We start from the raw sequence: 10,926 nt of genomic DNA on the forward strand, positions 1-10,926 counted from the left end.
CACCTATCTAATTTTTAAAACAGTCACGGTATTTTAACTTTCATTATCACCTTAAAACAACGATTACACTTTTTTTTGTCGAAACACGTTTTAACAATTTGGTATCATCATCAGTAGTACACTACTGGCCATTATAATTGCTACACCTAGAAGAAATGCAGATGATAAACGGGTATTCATTGGACAAATATATTATACTAGAACAGACATGTGATTACATTTTCACGCAATTTGGGTGCATAGATCCTGAGAAATCAGTACCCAGAACAACGACCTCTGGTCGTAATAACGACCTTCATACGCCTGGGTATTGAGTCAACCAGAGCTTGAATGGCGTGTACAGGTACAGTTGCCCATGCAGCTTCAACACGATACCACAGTTCATCAAGACTAGTGACTGGCGTATTGCGACGAGACAGTTGCTCGGCCACCGTTGACAAGACGTTTTCAATCGGTGAAAGATCTGGAGAATGTGGTGGCCAGGGCAGCGGTATCCAAAAAGGCCCCTACAGGACCTGCAACATGCGGTCGTGCATTATCCTGCTGAAATGTAGGGTTTCGCAGTGATCGAATGAAGGGTAGAGCCACGGGTCGTAACAAATCTGAAATGTAACGTCCACTTTTCAAAGTGTCATCAATACGAACAAGAGGCGACCGAGATGTGTAACCAATGACACCCCATACCATCACGCCGGATGATACGCCAGTATGGCGATGACGAATACACGCTTCCACTGTGCGTTCAGAGCGATTCATCCGAAAAAATTACATTTTGCCATTCGTGCACCCAGGTTCGTCGTTGAGTACACCATCTTAGGCGCTCCTGTCTGTGATGCAGCGTCAAGGGTAACCGCAGCCATGGTCTCCGTGCTGATAGTCCATGCTGCTGCAAACGTCGTCGAACTGTTCGTGCAGATGGTTGTTGTTTTGCAAACGTCCCCATCTGTTGACTCAGGGATCGAGACGTGGCTGCACGATCCGTTACAGCCATGCGGATAAGATGCCTGTCATCTCGACTACTAAGAGATACGAGGCCGTTGGGATCCAGCCGGCGTTCCGTATTACCCTCCTGAACCCACCGATTCCATATTCTGCTAACAGTCATTGGATATCGAACAACGCGAGCAGCAATGTCGCGATACGATAAACTGCAATCGCGATAGGCTACAATCCGACCTTTATCAAAGTCGGAAACGTAATGGTACGCATTTCTCCTCCTTACACGAGGCATCACAACAACGTTTCACCAGGCAACGCCGGTCAACTGCTGTTTGTGTATGAGAAATCTGTTTGAAACTTTCCTCACGTCAGCACGTTGTAAGTGTCGCCACCGACGCCAACCTTGTGTGAATGCTCTGAAAGGCTAATCATTTATATATCACAGCATCTTCTTCCTGTCGGTTAAATTTCGCGTCTGTAGCAAGTCACCTTCGTGGTGTAGCAATTTTAATGGCCAGTAGTGTGTATTCTCTACATTTTTAAGTATTGGAATATTATCTTTTCTACTAAACAAAGTTACAGGTTAATGAGAAGTTGGTCTTATAATAGGGGAGGGTGTTGAACATAGAGGATAGTGTAGCTACGAGCTCGTGATGTTTTTCGTCTGTATTGCAACCTAGTGATTGATTTCTGAATCACATGATGGAACGTGCATTAGAACGGCCAAAGCAGCTGCCGCCATTTTATTCAGTTTTTGTTGTAGTCAGACATGAGGTTGTGTTTTGTGCAGCATTTGTAAATATTTCGAGTTATATACATTTAGTACACGGCCTATTAACGCTAATATGACCACCGCCTATGTTCGACGTCAACGTGCAGTAACCACACACAGACGACATTGGGCAGCACTAGCAGTGGGGGGTATACAGAGGTGTCAGGAAGGATGCGGATGACAGTGTCTCACTGTCGTAACACGGAAACGTAGCGATGTACGTGGTGTGTTTTCTAAGTAAGTACAGTTTTGAAATTTAAAAAAAGACGTGCTAAGATATCTCAATAATTTTATTTTTACATGAGAGGCTGTACCACAGTCTACGCACTGACGCCATTACAGTCTGATTCTTCCTTGTTTAAGATGCCTCCGATAATGGTGAGTCCCGCCGACTGTGAAGTACGGCCTGTTATCAGATTTCTTACTGCTAAAAGCCTAAAAGCGATCGGTATTCATTGTGAGATCTGGGCAGTTTACGGAGAAAACATTATGAATGATGGAATGGTAAGAAAGTGGGTGAGAGCATTTAAGGATGGCCGCACAAATGTGCCTTATGAACAACGAAATAGGCGTCCTTCGGTCGTTAATGGAGGTTTGGTGCAGGAAGTGGACAATAAGGTGAGAGTAAACAGATGCTTTACGAATTCGTCCTTGCGGGATGACTTTCCTAATGTTTCTCGTAGTGTTTTGTGTGGCATTGTGACTGAACACTTGAATTAGCGAAAATTGTGCGCGCGTTGGGTACCAAAAATGTTGACGGATGTGCGAAAACCAAACGTTTAGACAGTGCACTGACTTTCCTTGAGCGGTACCAAAACGACGGTGATGATTTCTTAAGCCAAACTGTTACGGGCGATGAAACATGGGTGGCCTACGTCACACCAGGATCAAAGCAACAGTCCATGGAAGTTGAGCAAGGGCATCGTTTTGCTGCAAGACAATGCCCGTCCGCATCTGGCGAATCAGACCAAAGATCTCATCACATCGTTTCGATGGGAAACTCTAGATCATCCTCCATACAGCCGCGATCTTGCGCCCAGTGACTACCATCTGTTCCTGCACTTGAAGAAACACAGCGCCTTCAAGACGATGAAGAAGTCAAAAGAGTGACAAGTGCCTCAATATTGACGGAAATTATGTAGAAAAGTACTTTAAGGTACAAGATTTCACGTAAAAATAAAATTATTGAGATATCTTAGCACGTCTTTTTTTTTAAATTTCAAAACGGTACGTACTTAAAAAACACACCTCGTATCTAATCTCTAAAAGGGCATGATCATTGACTTTCGGGCCAATGGTGGAAGCATTTCCGAAACAGCTAAGTCTATAAACTGTTCGCGTCCAGCCATGGTTACAATATGCCGTGCATGGAAAATTGGCGCCGTCCAAAACTGGAGCCAACGCAGCCGTGGTGCACCACGGGCCATAGACGACAGGAGTGAACTAGGGCTGTAGAGATGTGTGACGGCGAACAGACATGCAACTGTTCAGCAACTGAGTGGCCTTTTCAGATGAATCAAGTTTTGTGTTCCACGGGTGGAAAGCAAATCCCTACAACAACCCTTGGAAGGGTCCTAGCCGGCGGAGGGAATGCTATAACCAGGGGAATGCTTTTGTGGCGTTCCCTGGGTGATCTCGTCACTCTGGGAGGTACAGTTGATCGACAGTAGTATGCATCTATCCTTGGCGACCATTTCCAATCTACATGCAGTTTGTTCTTCCTCGGCACGGTGACACCCACGAGCGGGACAACGGCAGGACCTGGATGAATTTACCTTACTACCCTGGCCACAAAACACCGCGGATTTAAACCTAATCGAGATTCTCTGGGTCCACATCTATCGGGCTGTTCGCACCATTGATCCGCAACCGAGAAACGTAGCGCAGCTGACCACCACACTGGAGTCTGCATCGCTGCATATTCGGCCGCGCGGGGTAGCCGCGCGGTCTCGGGCGCCTTGCCACGGTCTGCGCGACTCCCCCCGTCGGAGATTCGAGTCCTCCCTCGGGCATGGGTGTGTGTGTTGTCCTTAGCGTAAGTAAAAAGTTAGGATAAGTAGTGTATAAGCTTAGGGACCGATGACCTCAGCAGTTTGGTCCCATAGGAACTTACCAAATTCCAATTACCGCTCAACATTCCAGTTAGTGCCTTCCAGAACCTCACCAGCTCTCTTCCTTTTATACGTCGCAGTGGTCCGCTCTGCAAAAGTTGGCTATTCGGGATGTTTACAGGTGGTGACACTAACGTGACTGGCCAGTGTACGAGGGTCACTCTAAAAGAAATGCACAGTATTACCGGCGGGTGTGGCCATGCGGTTCTAGGCGCTTCAGTCTGGAACCACGTGACCGCTACGGTCGCAGGTTCGAATCCTGCCTCGGGCATCGATGTCTGTCATGTCCTTGGGTTGGTTACGTTTAATTAGTTCTAAGTTCTAGGCGACTGATGACCTCAGAAGTTAAGTCGCATAGTGCTCAGAGCCACTATTTTTGTAAAAATACTGTTTTCATTCTGCATGTGTGAAAGTTTTACAGTGTGTAGATACATCCTTCCCCCTTGTTTTCAAATTTAGTTCAACCTATTCCCGTGAGTGGCGCTGTCACAGCATGTCTTCAAGATGGCTGCTACACTTTACGTTCGTCAGAAGCAACGTGCTGTCATACAATTCCTGTGATGTGAAAACGAGACAGTGGGAAACATCCACAAGAGGTTGAAAAAGGTGTATGGAGATGCTGCAGTACAGTTATGCGGTGGGCAAGCAGGTTACGTGATGAAAGCGGGCACGGCAATATTGAGGATTGTCCTCGCAGTGGCAGGCCTCGTACTGCACACACTCCAGACAATGTGCAGAGAGTTAACGAATTGGTGGCTGCTGACAGACGCATCACAGTGAACGAATTGTCACGCTACGTTGGGATAGGGGAAGGAAGTGTTTGCAGAATACTGAAATTGTTGGCGTTAGAAAAGGTTTGTGCAAGTTCGGTTCCCAGGATTTTGACAGTAGCTCACAAAGAAATAAGAAAAACGGTATGCAGCGAACTTTCGGAACAGTACGAGAATGGTGGAGAGGACTTTCTTTGAAGAATTGTGATAGGTGATGAAACATGGCTCCATCATTTTCCACCAGAGGCATGAATGGAGTGGCATCAACCAAGAAAAAAAAATTCAAAACCACACCTTCTGCTGGAAAAGTTACGACTACGGTGTTTCTCGATTCCGAAGGACTCTTGCTTGTGGACTTCATGCCAAGTGGAACCACCATAAGTTCTTATGCATATTTGACGACACTGAAGAAACTTCAAGCTCGACTGAGTCGTGTTCGACAATATCGGCAAAAGCAGGATGTTTTGCTGTTGCACGACAATGCACGGCACTTGTCAGTCAAAAGACCATGAAAGTGATCACAAAACTCGGATGACAACAGTGAAACACCTGCCTTACAGTCCTGACCTGGCTCCATGTGACTATGATGTCTTTGGGAAACTGAAAGACTCTCTCAGTGGAACAAGGTCTGAAGATGATGACTCCCTTGTGCACGCTGCCAAACAGTGGATTCAACAGGTTGGTCCACAATTTTTTACCGTGCAGGTATACAGGCGCTGGTTCCAAGATGGCGTAAGGCAGTTGAGAGGGAAGGAAATTACGTGGAGAAATGAAAATATTGTTCCTGAAGGATGTATCTACATACTGTAGAACTTTCAAACATGTAGAATAAAAAATGAATTAAAAAAAAAAATAGTGTGCATTTATTTTGGAGTGACCCTCGTATAATCAGTGATTGCGGGTTCGACTCCAGTTGGCCATTTGCAAGCCCGGAATTCGTCTTGACGAGGCCTCAGAGAAGTCATTAAACTAACGTTGCCCAAAGATCCCGAAACGTAAGCCAACAAACATTGTTTCCCTACACACAGTGTGAAAATAACTATTTAAATAACAAATTTAACTCTCTACGGGCAATAGTTCAAAGAGGAACTGAAGAAGACAGTCAAACATAAATTTTAGAGTCCGACAGCCATTATATTTAGTAATCAGTTAACTCATAAGATTGGCGTGGACAACTCAGGGGATAGGGCGGTACGATATATGTAAGAAGAAATGCCAGTACTGTATACATAAAACTAAATCGCAGTTACTCTGTTCTCATTCAAATAAATTAAGAATTTAATAATACCCACAATAGAAAACGCTCTCACAGTGTTTATAAGATCTCAAGTAAGTTATTAAAATCCTGTTTTCATACACATAATAGATCCAGTCACATACGAAATTCATCACTATCACAGGGTGCATTTCCCAGACAGGCTGAAAGATGCTGTTGTCAGACCTATTTACAAGAAAGGTACTTAGACATGTACTACGAATCACCGACCAGTCTCACTGCTTACCTTAATTTCTAACGTAATAGAATAGATTATGTACACAAGGCCAAAAACACAACGATGTCTAAATAAAACAGTCGTCAGTCCGAATTTGAATTTCAAAAGAGTCTGCCACTTTTCACTTTGCTAATCAGGCAATACAAAATTTGAACGACAGAATATTGCTGGTTATTATTTCCTCTTAATTGTTGCATGTATTTTATTGTGTATTTCAGAGTATTCGCCCAGAGAGCTCAAACATTATGGTACGAGACATCTTGATGCTAACTAACTTCCACCCTGTCTAAAACAACGTATAATGTGACGTTAGGAAACTCAAGAAGTGTACACAACGTACCATGATCTTCAGGAGAAGAAGTCACCATTATAGGAGTATCAAAGGGCTCGATATTGAATCTGCCCTTGTTCTCGTTTCCTGTAGATGACTTTCGATCATACATCCTAGAAGCAGGATTCATGCTCTTTGTTGACGAGTCAAGTATGATATAGTAAAGACTAATGGAGAAACTTCAACAGATGAAAATTATTAATATGTTGCTGACAATTAATAACTGGCTCCATGCACACAGGATAGCACTGAACGTAGGTAAAACACAAAAGTGTTCAAATGTGTTTGAAATCTTATGGGACTTAACTGCTAAGGTCATCAGTCCCTACTTAACCTAAATTATCCTAAGGACAAACACACACACCCATGTCCGAGGGAGGACTCGAACCTCCGCCGGGACCAGCCGCAAAACACAATGTATGTGATACTGTGTGCACAAGACCTGAGTACACTGTTAAAAATAATACGTAAGGAAAATCAGTTAATGAAACACAATATTGTATCGACAGCAAATTAAACCGGAAGTCTCACCTTATAGATCACCCTAAAAGTCTAAGCTCAGCAACTTTGGAGGTAAAAATATCGAGCCGGCCGCTGGTGGCCGAGCGGTTCTGGCGCTACAGTCTGGAACCGCGCGACCGCTACGGTCGCAGGTTCGAATCCTGCCTCGGGCATGGATGTGTGTGTTGTCCTTAGGTTAGTTAGGTTTAAGTAGTTCTAAGTTCTAGGGGACTTATGACCTCAGCAGTTGGGTCCCATAGTGCTCAGAGCCATTTGAACCAAAAATATCGAACTACCTTTCCTACTTTCACTCTCTAATATCTTACGGTATAAATTCTGGGATGATTCCTCACTGAGGAGTTATGTACTTGTTGCGCAGATTTCTCTAATAAAGGTAATATGCGATGTTCACTCAAGAACGTCTCGTAGAGTTTTTTTATTTTTTTATTTAGCAGGTACCAAGCGAGGCAGAACAGTGGTCGGCGCTGCGAATGCCGATTCAGATGCCCGTCTGACCATGTAGATTTAGGATTTCCGTGATTTCCCTGTAGTGATTAAGGCAAATGTCCGGATGGTTCCCTTCAAAGGGCACGGCCAATTTCTTTTCCAATCGATACTAATCCGATCTTGAGCTCTGTTCCTAATGACTGCGCTGTCGACGGGAAGTTAAACTCTAAGCTTCCTTCCTTCTTTAAATTCTCTTGTCAACAATCAAGAGTGATTTAAAAACAACAACAACATTCACAAAAATAATACCGGAAACAGATATTAGCTCTACCGTCCATCACTCATTCAGACAACAGCACGGAAAAAAACTATAAAAATTGCTGAACACATACTCCTTGATATCAAGGTCGTAATAGATAATACTCCACAGAAGCAGAGAAGAGTTTTTTAATGCACGATGACATGACGTCTCTCTCTCTCTCTCTCTCTCTCTCTCTCTCTCTCTCTCTATCTCTTCGTGTATGAGGGGGAGGGGGAGGGAGAGAGAGAGGGGGGAGGGGAAGAGGGAGGGAAAGATAGACATAGAGAACGAACGCAGGTAAGATTAAATATGTAGAAAAATAAATAAAGGACTAAATAAATAAAATAAAGGACTAAATAAATAAATAAAATAAAATAAAATAAAATAAATAAATAAAATAAAATAAATAAAGGACTAACTTAGCGTTGAGATTAAGGTACATAAGTGGTTAGCATGTTGCAACGTTTTTCACCAATGTCAACGGAAAACGCAAGTAAGTAAATAAACTGGATGAATCCATTCAGCAGCAACGTATCATGATTTATGTGACGTAAACTTCTTATCTTGAGCGGCAGGTGTCTTGTATGATATAATAATGTAATAATTTGTCCAGTTATGTACGATTGTAAATTTTATGGCAGTTAACTTGAATAATAAACCAGTTGTCCGTGTTTTCAATTTCGCCTCGTCTGCTGTTTTGCTCAGAATTCGTGATGAGTTAAATCGAATACTCTCCTCGCAAACCTTCTACCAAGAAAACGATTATTTAAAGTGCATCAAGACATTATGAGGCAATGAGATGGGAATACCTTGTAAAAAACAGGGAAATATCTCTTGTAGTAGCTTAGAAATCAAGAAACAATTTTCAGTATAAAAACTACAAGTTTCCTAATACTACTACAAAAAACTTCCATCGGTAAAAGGAGCAAGACCTGTGTCCGTGAACGTACCAGTTTCTTTCTTGCAGCTTTGTACATTCCAGCAGTTCCACGAAGAATATTCCGCGATACAATAGAACATGCGCAGTAGTCCTCGTCTGGATGACAAGGACCTATATGTTCATAGGTTGAACAAGGTACAGAACTGAGGACCGAAATTAAGTAATGTTGTCCCAGATTCATATCTAAAAATAATGGTAGTCACACACGTGGGATAGATTTCAAGAATCGCCATCAATTCTTGTGTACTGAATTGCCTAAAATGCGTTATAATGGAATAACGTCGGACGTACCATTTTGATGAGGAAGGGATAGTACAATAGGTCAGCCACATTTGATGTACACAAATATTAGTATTTTACTATTCGATTTTTCAGTTCATTGTTTCAGTTCAATATATCGGTTAAGTTTGCAGACGTTCGTCAGTCGCCAGCACTCTTTTTTTCGTAATATATCCTTTGGATGTATTTTCAAACTCTTTATATGATGTGGCGTATCGGAAGATGTTGCTAATGACAATTAGTGCTGAGTGCTTTATCTGAAAGTAGCCACCAGTAAAACATTACGTACCCACACATTCCTAACGTGCAAAAACACAGAAGCAGTTGCAGCAGTTTGACAAGAGCAATAAAAAACAGACAGCGGCCTGACACAATACGTTGCTTGCTAGAGACCGAGGAAGAAACTGTGATTAAAGGCGTCGTACCTCTGGCAGCCGGCAGTCCGTCGGCGAGGAGAGAGGAGCGAGCGCTGCGCAGCGTGCAGAAACCAGCACTGGCGGCTTCTGCGGAGAGCCGGACGGACGTCAGCTGACCTCGAGGCAATGGGCGGCCGCCGCAATTGCTGGATGACACGTGACCCGCGCCAGTTCCAGCCACGGCGGTCAACAAGTGGATCAGATGTCAGCCTCCCCACCTAATTCCTGCTACATCAATTTCTGTTGTTACGTTCCTCACAAGTCATTATGCCTCAGAATGCTTAGCTATACAAGGTGACACGAGCTCTATCGACAAAATGTCGGGTTCTGATCGTGCATCGTTTTTGAGTATTTTGGTCTCTCGGAACCCGTGGTCTCCAGTTGCTCATCACAGAACAGTTGCAATTCGTATTGTTTCTTGTCCACATTTGACTTTGTACCTGAATTGCACTGAAAATACGTACGAAATACTGCGAATGGCGACTGACGCGCTGTGTGTCTTGTCTGCTGAGAAACGTGTCAGTTCTCTCACGCTGCTTGATGTTGACAACAATAACGCATTTCCACTCTTCACCCATACGCCTGCATTCCGTCTTGTGTTACTTTGCACAGCATTGTTAATCATCCGTTAAGAGTGCTAAACGGCAATATGGATAAGTCATGTGCCTTGAGTTTGGGTTCACTCAATGCAGTGGAAGAGCGACACTACGACGCTATACTGATCTCTTTCGGCTTGACTGTACTTTCGCATCTGAGGGTTGTTGCATTACTCTGTGTTTTGAGTTTGCGTATTGAAGGCGTATTCATTGGTGTGAAGCTTGTTCATACATACACTACTGGCCATTAAAAGTGCTACAAGACGAATATGACGTGATACAGACGCGAAATTTAACCGACAGCGAGAGGATGCTGTGATATGCAAATGATTAGCTTTTCAGAGCATTCACACAAGGTTGGCGCCGGTGGCGACACCTGCAACGTGCTGACATGAGGAAAGTTTCCAACCGATTTCTCATACACAAACAGCAGTTGACCGGCGTTGCCCGGTGAAACGTTGTTGTGATGCCCCGTGTAAGGAGGAGAAATGCGTGCCATTACGTTTCCGACTTTGATAAAGGTCGGATTGTAGCCTATCGCGATTGCGGTTTATCGTATCGCGACATTGCTGCTCGCACTGGTCGAGATCCAATGACTGTTAGCAGAATATGGAATCGGTGGGTTCAGGAGGGTAATACGGAACGCCGTGGTGTATCCCAATGGCCTCGTATCACTAGCAGTCGAGATGACAGGCATCTTATCCGTATGGCTGTAACGGATCGTGCAGCCACGTCTCGATCCCTGAGTCGACAGATGGGGACGTTTGCAAGACAACAACCATCTGCACGAACAGTTCGACGACGTTTGCAGCAGCATGAACTATCAGCTCGGAGACCATGGCTGCGGTTACCCTTGACGCTGCATCACAGACAGGAGTGCCTGAGACGGTGTACTCAACAACGAACCTGGGTGCACGAATGGCAAAACGTCATTTTTTCGGATGAATCCAGGTTCTGTTTACAGCATCATGATGGTCGCATCCGTGTTTGCCGACATCGCGGCGAACGCACATTGGAAGCGTGTATTCGC

At 44.0% G+C, this 10,926-nt stretch overlaps 1 protein-coding gene across 1 annotated transcript in view; it reads right to left on the reverse strand.

Moving 5' to 3' along the window:
- The window catches only part of LOC126457428 (uncharacterized), a 43,730-nt gene extending 34,295 nt beyond the window's left edge, over positions 1-9,435 (reverse strand). Inside the window, exon 1 of the mRNA XM_050093698.1 lies at positions 9,310-9,435. The gene's annotated coding sequence lies outside the window, so the exon portion shown is untranslated. The remainder of the gene's footprint in view (positions 1-9,309) is intronic.
- Positions 9,436-10,926: the final 1,491 nt, after the last annotated feature.

Source organism: Schistocerca serialis, chromosome 2 (assembly GCF_023864345.2).
Source record: "Schistocerca serialis cubense isolate TAMUIC-IGC-003099 chromosome 2, iqSchSeri2.2, whole genome shotgun sequence".
NCBI lineage: Eukaryota > Metazoa > Arthropoda > Insecta > Orthoptera > Acrididae > Schistocerca > Schistocerca serialis.